At 43.5% G+C, this 8,937-nt stretch overlaps 1 long non-coding RNA gene across 1 annotated transcript; it reads left to right on the top strand.

The window, feature by feature from the left end:
- The first annotated feature begins 6,235 nt into the window (after nt 1–6,235).
- Nucleotides 6,236–8,070, top strand: LOC123727786 (uncharacterized). The gene is made up of 4 exons (XR_006759668.1): nt 6,236–6,319; nt 7,307–7,405; nt 7,498–7,587; nt 7,997–8,070. It is a non-coding gene; the product is annotated as an uncharacterized lncRNA (long non-coding RNA).
- The last annotated feature ends 867 nt before the right edge of the window (nt 8,071–8,937 follow it).

Below are 8,937 nucleotides of genomic sequence, written 5' to 3' on the forward strand. Positions count from 1 at the left end.
CGTGTATGGTAAATATGTCGTTCGTACACGGTCTCTCTGTGACACCTCGCAGGGCAGACAGAGAAGAGAACGACACATCCTATTGTTCTCTCTTATATACTCTGACAGAGATAGTTCGCGCTCAATGCTGGCCTGTCAGAGGGAGGAGAAGCGTGGTTTAAACTTGCTCCTCCTATCGTCGGCGTGCAGGCTGGTCCCAGCCTCGTGACACACTTCCTGTCGCCGGTTGTAGTTCTTGTCTTCAGCAGTTAACTTATCCGTAGTTTATATACTTAATAATGTAGCATAGCTTCTCCGGTATATTATATAAGTTATGCAAACAAATATCCAGTTTAACCCTAACAGTAGTTTTTCCACAACTGGTTATTTACGTTTTAGTCATTTAGCATACGGTCACACTGGTCACCCGTGGGATTCGCACCCACAACCCTGGCGATGAAAGCACACTGTGCTTCATCAAATAGCCGAACCAAATTACCTGGTTTGAAGTTGAGATTACATTAAAAGTACATGGTGCAAGTGATCAATGTCGTTCGAGATTCTACATATACTACAGCAATTGTGAATATCTCCACAGATCCGCCACAACCTACAGTATGCATGCTATCTTGAACATGCACGCTTTATATGATTAACGTTACAGAATAAATGTATAGTTACAGAAACCTTAAAATGTGGCCATGGATCTGTTACTTATTTTAAGGTTGAATAAAAACTGTTACATTAGTTTGTAAGATAGCCTTAACTTTACGCTATTTACTCTATTACAAAGGTAATATTGAATTGTGTTTAGTTGACAACGCAACCAAATATCAACATTTAAAGGATATATTAACTGCTTGGATAGTTCAATCTAAGGCAATGGCTTAATTCCCTTCTTTAACTTTTATTTTTGGTTGAGTTGGAGACGTGAAGCCAACATCTAATTTATTAACATGTTTTGTCGACAAATTAACAGGCTATTTATTGTATTTCAAAAATGATATTGAAATGTGTTTGGTCAACAACATCAATTTAGGCATCAGGCATGTCACTTCCCCCATTGGCTGACCGTGCTAATACCGAATGGGACCAAACTATTGTGGGTTTAGCGTTGACTCAAATCGAATGCACGACAAAAAAAACACACACAACTACTACTATTATAGTATAGAAGTAAAAATACCTGTAGCTATGTTCCTATTTGGACATAATCAAAAACATCGACACCACAGCGTTTCTCGTTCTAAGAGGATGCTATAATAAATAGATAATTGTGATTTTCAGATTTATTTGAGTACTGGGAATTTATTTGCCGTGCATATATGCTGATGAATTGAATATGAAACTAAAGTCGTGAATGTTTTTCAAAGGCGTCTGTGTGGCGTCAGCTGCAAACGTTCCACACAGATGTTCAATGAGAGATCGAGTTCTACGAAACTCACTAGGCCTACTCTCATTTTAATAAATTCAAAACCACTACAGTAATGAAAATAAAAGCCAATAAACTGAATAATTACTGTCAAACTATTATTTTTATTCAATTGTTGAATTAGGCCTATTGTATTTAATTTTACATTTCATGTCTATTCAAGTGGTTTTGACAAACTTTTAGGATGTGGACGGCTGCTATGTCATAATGTACATGATGTCATAATGAAGCATTATTTTGTTAAAATTAGACAATCCATAAACAGGAAATTGACGCTCTTCCTGAACTGAGGTAGGACCTATAATTTAATGATATAATCTCAAATACATTACTTTTATTTTAGGAGAACTTTATTTGATCAATAACTGTCAGAAAACTTATGTTTTGTGATTTGTGACAAAAAAGTTTTTGTTTTAAACTAGGTCTTGTGGTCTTGTGTTTCTGTTTTCAAGAATATATTGTTGAAACTGTATAGTCAAATCCTACGTGTGCAAATTATCTGGAAGTCCAAATTGAAGGTAGGCCTTAGTCTGTGAATCTTTCATTTTTATGAATTTATGAACATTTTGGCAGGAATTGGAATGTCCTTTGAAGGTGGAAAAACACTAGTTTATAATAACAACTTTGATCAAACACTATTGAAATATATGTCATTTATTCTATATTCTTATTCTCAAACATGCTTTTTGTTGTTGTTTGCTACTCCACTGTGACTCTCAGCCATGAAAGACAGAGGGAAGTCCAGCTCACCGTTGGCTAGGACACAAGAGACCAGTCAGAACAGTTCTGAGAACAGCCTGACAGACATCCTCAGTGTCCGGAGTGCCAGTGATATTGTCCTACAGCCAATGCCACCAGGGAGAAAGAATAGCCGATCCCACTTCCAAACGATGGATGTAACAAAAGAGAGGGCTGACATGGGAAGGCTTCCAATGGCCACTCCACCCGTCAAGCTCCCAATGCTCACTGTGACCTCTCTCACTGTCCAAAAGATCAAAAACACCCTCAAGGTGACTGGCATGCCTCGTCTACAGCTGGAGGGCCAGATGGGTAGTAAGCGTCTGGGTCCGGTCACTGGCATGCCTCGTCTACAGCTGGAGGGCCAGATGGGTAGTAAGCGTCTGGGTCCGGTCAAAACCAAAACCGGAGGGAGCACATTGACCTCGAGCCACAAGCAGGAGCCAGAGGTTAAATCAAGCAGACCACAGACACCAGGAAGCATCCCTAGGAGGCCATATGTATGCTCCACTGCAGCCAAGGCTGAACCTCGGTAAGACGGAGCTGCTCTTCCTCCCGGGGAAAGACTGCCCGTTCCATGATCTCGCCATCACGGTTGACAACTCCCTTGTGTCCTCCTCCCAGAGTGCTAAGAGCCTTGGCGTGACCCTGGACAACACCCTGTCGTTCTCCACCAACATCAAGGCGGTGACCCGATCCTGTAGGTTCATGCTCTACAACATTCGCAGAGTACGACCCTGCCTCACACAGGCACTTGTCATCTCCCGTCTGGATTATTGCAACTCGCTGTTGGCTGGGCTCCCTGCCTGTGCCATTAAACCCCTACAACTCATCCAGAACGCCGCAGCCCGTCTGGTGTTCAACCTTCCCAAGTTCTCTCACGTCACCCCGCTCCTCCGCTCTCTCCACTGGCTTCCAGTCGAAGCTCGCATCCGCTACAAGACCATGGTGCTTGCCTACGGAGCTGTGAAGGGAACGGCACCTCCGTACCTTCAGGCTCTGATCAGGCCCTACACCCAAACAAGGGCACTCCGTTCATCCACCTCTGGCCTGCTCGCCTCCCTACCTCTGAGGAAGCACAGTTCCCGCTCAGCCCAGTCAAAACTGTTCGCTGCTCTGGCACCCCAATGGTGGAACAAGCTCCCTCACGACGCCAGGACAGCGGAGTCAATCACCACCTTCCGGAGACACCTGAAACCCCACCTCTTCAAGGAATACCTGGGATAGGATAAAGTAATCCTTCTAACCCCCCCTTAAAAGATTTAGATGCACCATTGTAAAGTGGTTGTTCCACTGGATATTATAAGGTGAATGCACCAATTTGTAAGTCGCTCTGGATAAGAGCGTCTGCTAAATGACTTAAATGTAAATGTAAATGTAAGGCAGTAGCTCCTTTATCTGGGACTCCATGCAGCCAGTCTGAGGTCAGGATCCAGGCCCATCCTCTCCAGCGGTCTAACATCCAGGACCAAATGCCCCACTCTCCTCCTGTTCAAGCCAGACGGTCTCTGTTCGACGGCAGCCTCTTGCAGCCGCCATGTTCTCATGTCGATGTCCTCCAGCCGGAGGTCCAGGCCAGCAGAAGCCTGGCTCGACCCAAGACCGGGATAGCTAGGATAACAAGACATACTGATGGCAGCACTCTGAGGTTCCCTAACCAGACCTTAGAGCTTATAAACTCCATGGGTAGGAGGGAGATCACAAATTCTTTCCCTGTGCTGCCAACCATTGCAGTGTCAGCCTCACCTGCCCAGATGTCTATCCCATTGCCTAGCCCAATGGTCAGCCAAGTGCCTGATCTTCTGGTGCCTACTCCATCTGCTTCACCGATTCTGTCCAGCCGAGTGCCTGCCCCACCTCCATCCCCAGTGCCAGCCCGGCCTGCCAACACCAGATCACGGCGTGTGTCGAAGAGGATCCAGCGCTTACAGATCCAGTCTGCTATGCTGGACCAGCAGCTACCAGAACAACTGGGTGACAAACAAATCATATTACCCTCTGAGCCCCTGTCCTTCAGTAGCACTGAGAGGATGTTCCTCTGTGGTCCACCTTTAGTCTGCCACCCAGCTAACGTAGGTGGAGATGATGGCTGTCACCCCCTGCCCAGACCTACGCCCAGCCACACAGGTCGCACCGACCACTCCGCTTTACTGACCAGTAGGAGAGCCGTGCAGGCGGGCGAGAAGTGCCCCTTTAAAATCCTCTTGACCCCATTGGCAGAACAGCCTCCTATCAATCGGTGGCACATGCCCGCCTCCCGTGCCAAGGCCGAGCGGGAATGGGAGAATAGCCAACGAGGGCACAGGAAGAGAGCGAAGCCCATTCACTGGGACGTTAACTTTAAGTCTGGGCATTTCTTCCCAGTGTGTGTCGCTCCATCACTGCCCTCGATCTTGGAGGTGGATGAAAAGGAGGAGGATGAAGAGATGCTCCGGTACTGGATGTCCTTGGAGACCACAGTCAAGATTGACTTCAGCCATGACATAATCACCATGGGCAAGCCATTTTCAAGCTTTGTGTTGAAGACACGTGCCCCTATCCACTTTCACAGGATTATGCTTCCGCGCCCGTCTACAAGAGAAAGCACACCCACCTCTCCCCTCTTCACCCCTCCCACTTCCCCCCTGCTGTCCCGTGGGTCGTCTCTTTCTGAAGAGATGGAGCAAAGCCAGTTGTAGAGGGGTCGCACACACACACACACACACACACACACACACACACACACACACACACACACACACACACACACACACACACACACACACACACACACGCACAACTTCATTTTTATTTACCTTTATTTAAATAGAACAAATTCTTATTTACAATGACGGCCTACCCCGGCCAAACCCTAACCCGGACGACACTGGGCCAATTGTGCGCCGCCCTATTGGACCAGTGCCTTAGGCCGCTGCGCCAATCGGGAGCCCTATTGAGACCTCATGGCCTCCCATGGACCAGAGAGGATCAGCCAGCATCATCCCAGCCTCTGCCCTGCCTGCCATCCTAGTACCTCCACTGCCCTTTCAACCCTGCAAGGCAGTAACATTATCGTTTTTCTTTTGATCTGAAGCCTGACACTGTACAACACGTCGTGTGTCATCCTCCATCTTTTGAATAAAGCTTCAGTTACACATCAGCTACCCAAGTTTATTATAAGAAAATGATGTGTAACATCAGTTACACATCAGCTAACCAAGTGTATTATGAGTTTTCTTGAGGCTTTTTGCAAATCCTTTACATCACCAATGCTGATGTAAAGGCCTACGTCTTCACAGCAGTACAAACCTGAAATCACTTATTATCAGTACATTTTATTCCACCTTGTGAAACCAGGGGTCTAGTGGAGGGTAAATGCGATTAAGATTTTTTTTTTAAAGGCCTGTTATGAGAGAGAAAGAGAGATGGTGAGAGTAGCTGAGTGCCTATAGCAAGAGATGGCTGTTAATATCACTAGGCTGTTTGGTCTGTGTGCAGGCAGTGAACCTGATTGCTGAGGGGTTGGGATGCTAGTTAGAATCTTAACCTGCCATAAGCTACTTTTGTGTCAGCAGGTCTACAGACCATTCAAGTAGCTGCACTTAACACCTCACTGATACTGATTGTGTAAGCTACAAACCCAAACTGTGTAAGGAAATGTAGGTGACAGTAATAATATTGCACACATATTCAGAAATCTGGGCTGATGGAATCATTGTCTACTCTCCATAATTTCTGCTGGAGATCCAGCCCCTCCCCCACTGCAGAGTGCACAAAGTACCAAACTATCAAAAATGTCACAGGTCAACACAGTTCCCATCTCCCCCATGCTGCAGTGATAAGTCTCTCCCCAGGGTTGCCATGTAAACCCTTTTGTCTTTTATTGAGGTACTTTTAAAACTTTGCTGCAGCTGAAAAGTTTTGGTCGCTGGGTGCAAGTTTTTAATACTACTTCTATATTGCACCATTACCAACATGGTATTTAAAAAAATCCATTAATTTCCCTGTAATCTTCTGAAATTGTGATAGGTTTCAGGCTTTGAAGGCGGGTTTTTACTGGATTTACTAGAAATGTAGAATTGACCTGGCAAGCCTGTCTCTGTCTGAGCATGATCACAACAAAAGTAGCTGTGCAGCACGTTTTTTAATGAAGAGGAGGATGGTTGTAGACGTTCACATTCCTGCAAGAAGGTTAGCTATTAACTAAACTGTTAACTAAAATTGTATTTGGTGTATTGGAAAGCAAGCATGTTCCCGTTGTGTTTATTTGTAATTATTGTTAGCTCATGTGTCTTTCGGTGGAATCCAACATGCATTGTCCGAAAGCCACATTGTGTCAGATATAGTGCATCATGAGATTGAAATTGGTGGGTTTATCCAAACAATTCATTAATGTGAAATTGTTACTTGGCATGTTTTTACCTTCTACTTATTTACTGCTTGCTAATGATTCGCGTGCTAGCTAGCGGTTAGCGTGCTAGCTAGCGGTTAGCGTGCTAGCCAGCGGTTAGCGTGCTAGTTTAGCATAATTGGTAACATGTCTTTGATTCAGAATACATGATTGTGGTTAACCCAATGTTACATGCATTGGAAAATAATATTGCTAGTGTAACTTGAATTGGTTTAGAAGTTAGCTAGAAAAGCCAGTTCCTTTTCATCTGTTTTGTCAAGTCATAAGCATGCATGTGTGCTGAAATATTTATATAAATCCTCTCATTAAATTATTTTATTGAAGTTTTGGCAGTTTTTTTTATCGCCCTTTCTTACACAAAGAGAAATAAGTTGCTAGTTATTTTGGCTTTGCACGTAAAAGAGTGAAACACCCCAACAGGAATAAGGATTGTGGAAAGTGTAACATTTGGTAAGACTATGCCAATTCACATGCCTTGCTTTAGCCATATCACTCATACTGTTTCTCGTTTAGTCCATCCATAAAAGCAGATCAGCTTTAGTTGCATCCAGGAACTTGCATAATGTGCTTATGTTATGCTTATACTTGCTTTTTTACCTTGAAAGTCGTCTTAAAGGAAATTGTAATAGATGTTTGTAGGACCTCTATCAGTCAATGATAACAGTCATTGGTGTCCCCCAGCCCATCCCCTTTGTTGTGTGCCGAGCAATCTTGTCATTCTTTTAAGTCTCAACCATTCTTTTTGAAACTTGTCTTCCTTTACAAAGGCACTGCAGAGGCTAAGAAGACGCATGGAAACTCTAAAACAAACATAATTCAACTTGTAGGCCAGATTTGAAAAGGAAATAATAAATCCCGAAGCTCAGGTTTGTCAGTTGTTTAGAATGAGGATACTGGGGATGGTTGAATCATATTCAATTGCCTAATTTGCACGTGACTAATTTTATTGTATCCTTAGATGTCAGACACCGAGGCTGACAGTACCTCTGGGTCGATAGTCCATGTGTTGGATGATGCACCGCCGTTGATCAGAACAGACAGCGTATACGTAAGTTAGTGTCATTCAACACCAGCACATACTGTAAGTTCTTGTGAATCAGCTTTGTAAATCAAAGACAGGCAAGTCTGCACTTTCATCCCATATTCATTGTATTATTAGAAAATGTAAAGTAGAGGAGCACAGAGCCATAAATAATCAAAATGTACTAGTGTCCAAATACTTTGATATCTGTCTAGTTATCCAAGATACTTTTTTTCTGCAATACAGTTGACCAAAGCTAAGCTTGGATACAAGACTGATGACTCAATAACCAGTATTGACAACAGTGAAGATGGTTGTGTCCCAGGGCCATCAGAGGAAGGCAATTTCTATGAAGAAAATCTGACCGATATGCCTATACCTTACATACATATGGACCTATTCTTAATTACAATGTCCTTTTTGACATGTTTTCCAGGAGAGATGTCAGCGATTCGGGCTAAACAGCCAATGACCAAGGGAAAGCTGGGACAAAAGAGAGGCTCACACGGTAAGCATGTTTCCTGCTGTCTTCAGTCATTGCATTTTCACTCTGTAGTGTCAACTTATGGCTGTACTGTGCTGGTCCAGATCAATACTGTCTTTATCAGTTAGTGTATTTCCAACCATGCCAGCACAGAACGGTTCAGTTTGGATTGGACACAAGTCAAGATGTTAGATCTGGAACTAGTGTGTCAGGATAGATGATAACACAGAACGATTACCACGCTTTACATTGTTTTTCTTGAGGGAGGGAACTTGATTTGATAGGTATTGCTTTTATTAGAAGGTTTACATTGCAAACAGATTGTTGGGCTTAGATTCAATACAGATTGAGTCTGCCTTGATGTCAGCATTGCACATTCTCCTCTCACATCCTTATCTATGTAGTTATTTAGTTGGGATTGTTAGTTTAATCTCAACACACTCTCTGCAGATACAGCTGTAACCTTGTAGAGTTAATACAGAGAGATGTTCAAGTACTGTATTGTAGTCAACCTTTATTTAATGTAGTCATTCATAATGCCATCTCTTTCCAAAGGTGCCAAAGGAACAAAAAGGTATTGGTCGACAATAGAGGTGGATGCAGTTGATTCCTTGATGAATTTTATCCGAATGGGAAAAACACCTGGAAAACAAGACTGTGAGAAATGCATTGCTGCTTCTCCCCAAGCTCTAGTAAACAGGGACTGGAGAGCAGTTAAGTTCGATGTACACAACAGAATAGTTGCAGATCAGAGAAAATAAGTTTATGAGATGCTTCTGGCTATCTTGGTGTACTTCTGAGGATTTAGTGGGACTTACTTGACTTAAACTCATAGGCATATGATGAATGTCCTCTATCTCACTGTTACGATCGTCAAAAGGAGTCGATCAAAA

The sequence above is a fragment of the Salmo salar genome, chromosome ssa16, assembly GCF_905237065.1.
Source record: "Salmo salar chromosome ssa16, Ssal_v3.1, whole genome shotgun sequence".
Classification (NCBI taxonomy): Eukaryota; Metazoa; Chordata; class Actinopteri; order Salmoniformes; family Salmonidae; genus Salmo; species Salmo salar.